Here is a 12,160-nt window from a genome sequence, read left to right on the forward strand (position 1 = left end):
AGCTATATAAATCTAACGCACTTTTTCTAGTTAACGTTAGTTACATGGAAGTTAAGGTTTTACTGATATAAAGATACGAGTTTTTTTTTAATTTTCCAATGTTTTATTGTATACAATTGTGATACAATATTCTAGCTGAAACATCTAACTGAATAAGATGTATTTTCACTATGAAAAAAATTCATTTTGAACATACTCATAGTAACTCTGCAAACAGATTAAAGTGGAGGCTAGAAACATTCGTTGAAACTTTTATTCTGTATATGTAACAAGTTTGTTCCACTTAAAAAGCATTTTTATATTTACAGTTGGAGAAGCTATAACTTGATTATACAGGTAGCTTTGACCATAGACAAATAGAATAAATATAGACTGTCAAAGGAAGGTTTCGGCACCCACCGCTAGGAGTGTCGTGTAGTTACGGCTCACACCGCTGCAGGCGAGGAGCGCAGGAGCCGTATGCGACCAGCAGACGCTGCAGCGGTGTGCACCGTAGCTACACGGCACTCCTAGCGGTGTTTGCCGGAACCTTCCTTTGATAGTCTATATTTATTCTATTTGTCTATGCTTTAACCCACACAAAAACAAATACGAATAAAATAGAACCAAAACGTTTCACCCTTTGTAGTTTTTTTTTATTTTCATTAAACTTATTGTGTTGATCATTAGGGGAGCGATTTGGTCTAGTGGTTAGGGCACGGGACTCCGGTTCCTGGGGTCCTGGGTTCAAATACCGCCAAATCACCAATGGATTTTATCTAAGTGATAATGCCGTAACACCTAGGTCTAGCCTAAAGTAATGTGAAAAACAATTTCGGGCTCGTGCCTAGCGTCCTAGAAAAAAAATGGTCATTAAAATTGGGAGTTGAAATCAAAGGAAGTTATTTAAAACACGCCTCACTTTAAATACCCTACATGTACATAATACTAATATTTTCTTGAATAAGGCCCATTTATCCAAATTTCCACATAAGGAATGATAACGACTCTCCTACATACCCTGTTATTCTTCCCAAGACTGCTACAAATCATAATCAGCTTCTGCGCTAACATGAATTGAGGAAGACATTTAAGAAATTACTTCCTTCCATTACATACCTGTCATGTTTCCTTAAAATTTTGCACGTAAATGCCTACAATTTGCTGTAGTTTTTTTCCTAGTGCTTTATTGATTTTAAAATCTCAGATATTGACTTATAAAAAGCATTAAAATTAGAACGGTAGCTTTAAAGTTAATTTTATCTTTTAAGTTGTGCACATGGGTGGGTTTTCAAAATGAAAGGAGAATAGTTAAAACCTAAAGAGTTATTGCTGAAATTTAGTAAAGGATATTAATTAAACACTGCAAAGTTCATAAACAACGTTCACTCATATACAGGATGTTTCCAAATTGTCTGGATATATTATGTGAACTTGTTCTATGCGCTAAGAAAAACATAAAATGCCATATGGGCCTAAAATGCCTATATTTATGTTTATTGGTCTGTTTGTGATTTTTATAAATTATTTTATATCTTGGGCATTTTTTAAGATAGAAATTTCAAAATTGGTATAAATGTGTATTTAAAAAGTTAAAGAGCTTACAAAGTTTCGTTTCAATATGTTGGCCATTTAAAATCTTTAACGCCAAATTTAATGAAAACTATAAATATTAAGAAAGTTGTTTGTCAGATCAAAAAGATAGAGAATTTAAATCCAAATAAAATGAGACCTTGTTTGTTAAAATCGGATGAGAAAAGAGTTGTCTTTCTACATTGGGTTACGCAGTTTAATATGACTTCCATATTGTTTATTATTTTGTTATTTTACAGAGCAGTATGGTAGTCCTATTAAATTGCGTAACAGAATTTAGAAAATAACTAATGACTCCGTTGTTTGTCATCCAATGTCTTAAGTATCTTAAAATGTCCGTACTCCAGTAAGGCTAGTGAGCTCGCATCGCTGAGTAAGGGTCTACGTCAGCAATGCGTGATATATTAGTATCGCACACTATAACTGTTGACGTAGTTGATATTGTTGCTGAGGCTCGAACGTCAGGTTCTACGTGCCGATTGAATTCGCTAAAAACCTTGTGTAAACAAGTATTTTACCAGCAGGGTAGTTGGTACAATTGGATTCGAGATATGCAATATATATGACTAAAATGCGTGTTTCCAGATGGAGAAGATTGAAGAATCAGTGATAAAATAAAACTAATTAAACTGACTACGATCACAAAGTACACTTGAATTATAAAATGAGTGGTCAGTAATTATTTGCATATTTATAGGTTTACAATTTAGTATAGTAATATGTCCTTAAAACTTGTATCACAGGCAATTATCTTGACAGAAAATTGCCATTTCTAAGACATTGAATAATTTGTCATCGTGTCATACTCATCTGTCAATCACATTATAAACCTAATCAACGTACCAACCAACATCTGTGGTTAGGTCTAGTGTTTCGGTGTTTGTTATTTCATTTATATTTTTCAGGTAAATAGCTTATTACAAATATTCTGTTGTTTATATATTTAAATATATTTGTTTGATAGCACTAGTTTATTCCTTGTGCCATTACATTTTGAAATGTTTATACTATTTCACTTTGCACTTTGAAGCTTTTTTTGTGACAAAAAGCTGATTGGTGTATAAAATAAATTAAGTTCGTCGTCGAAAATGTCTGAACCTATCTATGTATTTTATTAACTGTGTCATTATTTTTGTTTGGGAATGTTTAAAAGATAATTGATCTAAAACTAACCATTCAACAGAGTACACAATGGCAATAACACATAGTTAAGTCAACTATACTTTCTTTAGAACTACAATTTAAGTCATACAAACTTTAAAATATAAACACTAAACGCATTATTGAACTAGAAAACTTTCACAAGACTTACATGTTACAGAAAGTCTGTCAGAACTTCATTCACTTGTTAATTACTTACACTTTGCTAATCCCGCGATGAATCGCAAGTTCTACGAAATGCAAAGTGTCTTTCAAAACTTATTTAACAACTCCTTCATCCATGAATGAAGAGCTGCTTTTGCATTTGTGATGAATCAGGAGATATAGTTAATAAAGTTTATTAATCAACTTGTAATATGTATGTAGTTAATATCCTAGTATATTTATAACCCTTTGTAAAACAATTAAAACTGAAATGCAGCTTATATCACGGGGTGTCATACAACTATATAACCTATGGCATTTGTAAATGATATATTGCATTTAATTGAATAAATGTTTGATTTGAAATACAAATTGAGTTTTATGAAGGTACAATCATTCTGAACTAAAAGGGTCAAAGATATCGTATTATTAGGTCTAAGATACCTAAATATCCTCCTATGCTGCAATTTTCTAAAAATATTTTTACCCACAAAAGAGGACGTTTTGAGTTTTTTATCTTTGTTAGGTTTTTACGTAAATTAAACATACATATGTATTAATTTTACCAGTAATAATACTGGTAAATCTTTTTAAGTTATACTTAAATATGTTTATGGGAAAAATTTATAAATGTCACTACATCAATAATATATTCCCATAATCTTTAATACATTTTAGTGGAAATGGTTCAACCGATATTTTACAATTTTCCCATCAGAAAAAATACGTTGTAATAAAACTTTGTAGAGTACGGTATTTATGTCAAAGCTGGGTAATTTTAAACCATAAATACAAATAGGCATAGATTGGCAATAAAAAGACGTAGACATAGACATAGACATATTTTATTCATGAATTAGGTACAAATGATACAATACACATCTCAGTCGTAATATAAATTATATGGAGGAGTCTAGTAAGCTTTTAAAACGAAACAAAAAATAATTAGTTAAGTCTATTTTATTCTAAAGACGATTTGCCATGTTTAATGAGATCAGGCAGACAGCAATTCTTCGAGCATATAAAACTCAAAATACAGCTATATTCTATTTTTACATTTGTTTAAAAATGTTCTCAAAGAATAAGATGAGACAAGCATACATCTCAATTTAGGGAAGTATAGACGCTATTAGGAAGAACCACAACGATTTCACTTTAAAAAAATGTGAAATCGTGGGTCTCAGTTTTTATTCCACCAAGACCTTAAGAATTTCAGAGTAGAAAGTGTTTTTTTTTATTAGTTTTCATCGAGAAATAAAAACAAAGGTTACAAATTTTATAAGGCCAACATATCGTCTCTTACAAAAACGTACATAATAAACACAACGTTAATAAATGCTACTAAAATTTATACTTTCAATATATTTCGTATCAAATATTTTAAACTTCCTCAATTGTATAGGGCGATTTTTTTTTTATATTTAAGTTTGAAAGTATTGCAAAACACTTTTAATGACAAAACTAGCTCATATGTTTGTATCCTATCAATGACGTTTAGTGTTATGGATGGCTATTGAATGTTTATTGTTACTGATCTTTCCTGTTGATATTTTATACTGAAACTAAAGTCAACATTGTTTTTCTCAAACACAAAAAGTATGTATTTGGGTTTCCGGGTGTGATTACAGAACCTAATAAAGTCAACTATTTATATAGACTTGTCAAAAATTGAAGGAAAACAGATCCGTAGAAAACTACAAGTACATAGACTTACTGCATACTTTATTCGAGTTTGGAAAAACACCTCGATGAGTCTCATAAACGATTAATTCCCAAATAATCTCACTTAATCACTAAATTAATTACACTAAATCTCGTACATAACTAGATATTATGTCATATCAGCTTATCGGTAAAGACATACATAACAATGGGATTTCAACATATAAGATTTTGTTGTTGTTAAACAGTATCTCACAGTACTTGTTGTTTGAATTAATACCCTGTAAAATTGATATAGTTAAATATAGCTAAAAAATACTAAAAATTCAGGAATATTTTATGTATATTATTGGTTTATTTAAAATATACACGTGTTAACTTTTAATATTAATCAATATGAGCAAGAAGTACAAAGCAAAATAAAAGTTACATATCAATTTACTTACACCAAAACAACGATTCCAGTAATGTAAAACGTTTGGTTATCATAACATGTGTTGTCTTGTTGATGCATAATGTGACATGTAACACATGTGTATTTGGGTAGCAATTGTCATATTAACCAATTTGTATTCAACTACCTTGGGATTTCATGTACCCCCATGCAGACATCGTCAATAAACGTATCTGTATAATCCTTGCATGGGGTATTAAATAGGGAAATTCGAGTTGTTAAAAGAAACTAGAGAAATTGGATTTAACAGTTTTGCCCATTTGTGTTTGATTGATGCATTTACAGTGCAATATATATTCTTTTCCAAACTTGAGTTTTGTTATAATAGGAATCAATTTTGATTCGATTCGAAGTCTGAATCATTATTTTCGTTGGGAAAACACTTTGAATGTGATTTATTGAAAAATAAAATTACATAATTTTAGCTTTTTTACATCATTTCAACTACACTACGTGTTGTTGGGAGGTAGAAAAATCTCCATGTGTTTTCAAATCAGCCTATTTTCTAACTTATTTTTTCTTAATCAGCTTACCTATCCTAATTAAACCTTAACTACCTAACATTACAAAGTGAATAAAAGTTAAAATAATTATCCTTCGCATACCTGAAGATTTAAAGAATTACTTTCGATTGCAGTTAGGTACAAAAACAATTACTTCTGTATGATACTTATTACATGAAATGACGAACTTTCAAGGAAAGGAAACTCGACTTGGTTTTAACGAGCTTTGAATGCTAAGGTATTTATTCATAGAAAATTTTAATGCCAGACTAATTCACCCGCGCAAGAATTTAGTTGACGCCAGCGGATGAAATATTCATCGTATTGTTGTTGCTCAGCTGGCTCGTCGGTTAACCACACTTCACGAAATTAACTTTTTACAACGCCTGGTTTTGTATATTAATTTGTTAGAAATAAGTTAGAAAATACTAAAATTAGTGATTTTCTCCACAAATTTTATCTAGTCCTAGTTGACTTGTAGTTTCAATACAAATTGATATAATCTTTTTTTAATTTTCACTACCTACACACAATTTTTTGTTTCTTTTAAAAGAATTAGTTATTAATAAACTAGGTGTTAAAACTGCTACCAGTACCTACCATAAAATAGTAAACACCAAATATTGAAGGACTTTAGTTATAACTTTAACTTAACAACATTTAATTGAATACGTCAAGAATCAAACAGATTTTTTAAAGCAATACAACAAGTATTAGAAACGTAATACCGACTTACTAGTTGTTACTCATGGCATACCAAGTGAAATGAGTGTATAACATAGGAATACTAAGGCTTCTCACTTTTTAAGTTAGTTCTGTTAAGGCGATGATGAAAAAATGGCATGTTAGCAGAAAATGCACAGAATTGTTTAAATGGTCTGTTTGAAATTGAAGGTATTCAGCTCGTTCGTAAGAAGGAGAGAATAATCATTAGCAAGTTGTCATATGTCCTATTTATTTTAAGTAATTTCCAGGGGTACGTAATTCTTGAATAGTAACAAGACTAAGGTATACACTGTTACCTTTAAAAACGTAAAAAAAGGCACTTGCTTACAGTATGTGTGCAAAAAAACTTTAATGTTCGTTATATCAAAAGTTGCTAACAATAAAGATTTAATCAAGATTTTAATGATGTAAGCAATATAAATTATGACGGTATACTGGGAACTTCATGAACATATATTTTTCCCACTTGGTGCATTAGATACTATTATTTCAAGTGAATGTACGATTTTCATGAAAGGCAAATAATACTTTAGCTATCATAAATCATTTCCTGTCTTTTATCTATAACGTTTGTTTAACAGGGAATCATAGAGTATTAGAATAGTACATTATCCAATAGTATTGACTTGTTTAACGAACTTATCATTTGTATCAGACGAAAGCTAATTGTGATTGCCAGGGTTGTGGTTGTGGTAGTGTTTGCCTGGTAATCAAAAGGTTCCCAGGTAGAACCTGAGTAAAGCCTGAAACTTGTTGACAGTTAGAAACTGGACCCAGCTCTCCCTGTTCATTGGGCTTTAATAAATTATTTTGGCTAATGAAACAGCCGATCTTAGACAGTAACAAAGCTACACAAATCATCTCGCTCCATCCCTCACTCATATTCGGGTTAAAGCAACTAGTAGACGTCTTTATCTCAATCGACGTTGATAAATAAATATTTTGTTTGGCAATCTCGAGTAGATACAAAAGAGTTAAGGTCGATCCATTATTTCTGGATCACATGTAATCCAGCTAATATCACAAATCGGTTGGTCCAATACAGTAATCAGGGGAGGCTTATCTAACTACATTAGGCTTATATCGGGATTGAAATCAGCTTACGTGGGATTACCGAATTGGACGAAAACTGTGCTTTTAACTAATAAATATATTGACGCCATGGTTTGTCAACAATGTTTGTTACATTGCATTAATCCAAGTGTTTTACTACATAGGCCTGTACATAACACTGTACATAACAATGTAATGTTAAATAACTTCTTTATCAGTAATGTAATGTAATACCCAATACAGTGCTAATTTCCTTTAGCTCACTGTATGATTTTTGTTATGTTAATATCTTCTTACGTATACTTTTTCTTATTTCCATTATTAATTCCCTCTGCCAACGTTAAATCAAATAGTACTAAAGTTTGAACTCATAATATTTTGTTTAGTGTTCACTACATTCATTTAGTAATAGCTTATAATATGATACAATAACAAATATTCTATATATCACTTTCAATTTCAGCAATAAAACGTATCCCAACATTTATAATATTTTTTTTAAGAATTAACTTTATAATGAAAGCAGAATGACTTAATTTTAAAAAGGGTAATCATTTGAAGTTTAAATTCCTTCAGCATAAAGCCACAACCTTGTTAGTGGCCGAAACGAGGCGACGTGACATGGAAATATTAGACTAATAAACATTGCGAGGGTTAATAAATGTTAGATATTCTAGATTATACCAGTTAAAACCAGGTGAAAGATTGGCAATTAAACCGATTTCGACGTTAAACGTGTATTTAGAAATGTGTTAATTGAAAGATAAATATATTGCTGCTGTGGTTTCCACTGGTCTGTAAAACAGATTTTAACTCTTTAAACCTAATGAAAACTTTGTAGGGCCTGAATCACAATGAAATTAGATTTTTTCCTAAATTGAATGTGTCGTTGAACGTAGGATGGCTTCTATTTCAATTGATAAGATCCTTTATAATGTTCTATTTTTTTAAATTTATTAATTTGAAATCAATTTCAAATGATCCTTAAAATTTTGTCTGAAAAGTCTTTCGCAATATCTATAGATCAATGTCCTCGGTTATTTATCATTCTCTGTTTTTATCTAAGTCATTATTTGGTTTACACAATAATTAACTGTCAGGTAATGAATATGTAACCATAATAAAGGCACCTCTTACTTTTAGAAATATGTTTTAAGAATAAATTATTGGTTCACAATGAGTCCAGTATATTTTTGCAGGTAAATAAATATAAATTATTATGATTTTACCTTGGACTACTCTCAGCTCCCTTACCCTCGTAGAAACAAAATGGTGGCATATTGAACGTTTTTTTATAAACTAATTTTATTAAATTTATTATTATTTATTAACTAGTGCTGGCTTAGAGTTTGGATAATTTTGGACTCGGCTTCTAGGTTTTTCATTTGGTTGTGTTTTAATTTCTAGATGAAAAAGTCTTATTTCCCTAGCATCTTATCATACAAATATATTACAATACCAAATAAACTATTTTTAATGTGTTTGAAGTATCATTTTTCAATATGCCACCATATTGTTTTTACAGGGCAGGGAACTGAAATTTTTCCAGAATATTTGTGAAACCTACTTTATAGAATGTTTGAAGCATAAATGGGCAAGTAATATAAAATTAAACGTTTACACCTCTTCGTATGGCACTCTGTGTATTCATGATCTTAAAAAAAACTATAACCATCACTAATTATTTTTATTTTGTGGTTTTATACCAACCAAAAGATTAAGATTTTAATGTTACTTCTCCGTCAAGATTTGGGGGAAGGGTTCGTAGTATCCTCTACGTATTTCAAGACCGCTGACATGTGTAACGACTAGTCGATAGTATGACACAAAAGGTGAATCACTGACTCAGGTTTACGTCATATCCCACTTAAGCTGAGCCAGCATGAGACGTCACTATTGGCGATTGCTTGTCATGTAATGTGGACATTGTGGATATGATTACCAGGGTAAATCGTAATTAGTGATAATTATGTCAAGATTGCTGAGCACGAGTTGTTCTCAAATAAGGTCATTATGGCTATTTAACTAATATTGACATTTGCATCGGCGTGTAGTTTAAATTATATGAATCATCCGACTTTATCTGACGTGATCATAAAGACATTTCCTTCAAATTTATTTTTGCTAGATTTTTTAAACTGTACACCATTATTTAATTAAAAAGAAATTGGACTAAAAGGAAACATTTCTTTTTCCTAGGACCCTAGGCTCACGATAATTTTACGTCTAATAACTTTTGCAATAATATATTTACACATAAACCGACAGTAAATACATATAAAAGACGTTTGCCTATTGGGACTGATGATGTTTGGAGTGTCCAATCGAAATGATATTATTACAAGTGTTATTATACATATATATCTTTTTTTCAGGTTATCACTTTTATAGAATCCAAATCCTACTACTAGGAGATCCCAAATTGTGGATACTTATAGGCATGCACTGTGGATGCGATGCTCCCTGGTGTGTATTAACGTCCACACTAGTGAGTACTACGACTATCCGCAGTACTATCCTAATAATTAGAATAATTCGTTAATTCCAAGGGAAAATGTGGTTCTGATTCCACTCTAAACTGTAGGTCCCTTAGTTGCTATTAGCTGTGTGGGCTATAAATTAACAGCGGTGTCTACTAAGGAACATGTTGGCTTAGTCACTAACAAGACTACAAGATCGCGTCACTCATCCTACACTCATCCTTCACTCATATTTGGGTTTAAATACGCACATTGTAGCGTCCCCATCTTAAATAATTGATTGATTGATTGATTGATTCCATCTTTAGCCCCCCCCCCCTACTAAATCACCCCTTAAGAAAATTGATTTTAAATTGTTTGTAGCCTAAACTTTCTAGATTTTTAATTTTTTAGGTTCGATGGTCTGGGCGGTAATTTTTTTTAAATTAGAACCATTTAGGATATCCTCATGTATGTCTATCCCTTATATTTTAACCCACCCATCTCTTTAGGAACGGGACAATTATTGGCAATGATAATAACGTTTCCTATAAGTATACTTTTTACTTTTCATGTTTTGAACACATCAGCGTGGTCGGCCCCCGTGCCAATGATTTTACATATTACATTACATTACCTACACAACCGAGTATGAATATATTACTTCCATAGTTTATGATATGACTTAAGTATTAGGCCACTTTTCAGATTATTACCTTTTAAAAATATACATTAAACGGAACCTCTAAACCTACTTCACAACATCTCAGAGTTAAAACCAGCATCATAAATCTCGCTAAGGTGTTTAACACCTAAGTCCCTACTTCATCCGACGTTTATTAAACTTCATAACACTTTTCAAAACTACCTCATGTTTACTTTTAAGTTTTGTTTAAATTATTTTTTTAGATTTCTTTTTGGATATTCTCAAGCAATAGAGTATGGAAACGTATTAAGTTTTACTTTCTTTAAAATGTCACAAATTCAGTTTTCACAGTACCGGTAACGGCTACAAACACTGTAACAATTAATTGGAAATGAATTCTTGATCAGCATCACGCGTGTTATTAAATTACCTGAAAGTATAAAAGATAAGCCAAATAACACTTTTAATAATAAAAACCAACAAAGCTGCACCATTTAATGAATATTAAAACTTTTTCCGTCATAAAAAATATCTCAATCCTTTCTAATTTAATGGATGGACGTTTTTAAAGACGTTATCAGATAAATTTTGGTTAAATATGTCCATTGATAAAAGTAGTTCTAGCTAGTCTGATAAAAATAAAAATAAGATGTGGATAAAATTGCAGTACACCCATAATCACTTTAACAATTGAAATACAATAAATAATCTTAGACCTTATATAATGGTAATATTTATCTGAGGAAATTTTGAATTAGCCCTGAAGAAACGTAAACTGTAATGACTAAAACTGCCAAGATATATTGGAATTCAGTTTAGTTAACGTGTATGCTGAATAAAAGCATTTTAATTTATAGTGATCAAATATAATCACATTTTGCAATCATGATTGTATCATGATCAAGTTCTAAATGTTTTATTTTATATTATAAGAAAAGGCACTTACCTTTTTGATTACGATCTTAACCGACAATTTCTGAAAATTGTCGTAATATTGTCAATTTTGGATTCAATTAGTGTCCGTAAGATGAAAAATGCAATTATGTATTTGTGCAGAGGAGTATGACTACTCGTATGCATAGTGTTGAACAGTAATAATTAGCTTGAACTATTGATTTCATTAGAAAAGAAAATGTTTATTAATAAATAGATTTCTCACAATGTTGGTTATAAATCAGGAATTCAAAGCAATAAAGATAGTATCGTAGTGATATCTATATTTTAGCGCGCATTTCAAAAATATTATATCCTTTCAACGTTTAAGGCCCAGCGTATACGGTTATGGTAAATTAACTTCGTTTACAGGTTCCTCACTTGGAACACATACAGTTGACCTAGTTAAAAACTAGAGCGTAAAATTTAAGCTCAGTTTCATGTTTGAATTTTAAGCTTTGCTTCGAGGAAATGGTGAGATAAATGAGCTAAGTGCAAAATCATACTTTTATTTCAAATGGCTAATTACGTTATATTTATTAAATGTGAAAGGGTACAAAACAACCAAGATGGCGGACATCTAGCATCACCTGCAAGTGCTCCCATATCTAAAGTGTAGTTTAGTGGTAAAAAACAACAAAATTACTAATTAAACAACACACATACAAACAACAACTCATCAAGTGATTTTATGACAATCAAGATTTTAAGTGACCCTCAAGAAAATCTCATGAAAAGCCAATATGACTAACTGAACAATGAACATGACTGTAAGTTATTAATACAAGTTTAATACCAAAAATAACATTTACCTCAAAAATTCATAGAGCAGATGGTTATCTTGTAA

The sequence above is a fragment of the Macrosteles quadrilineatus genome, unplaced genomic scaffold, assembly GCF_028750875.1.
Source record: "Macrosteles quadrilineatus isolate MER2022 unplaced genomic scaffold, UCM_ALF_1.0 Scaffold_16__1_contigs__length_3527350, whole genome shotgun sequence".
Taxonomy (NCBI): Eukaryota; Metazoa; Arthropoda; class Insecta; order Hemiptera; family Cicadellidae; genus Macrosteles; species Macrosteles quadrilineatus.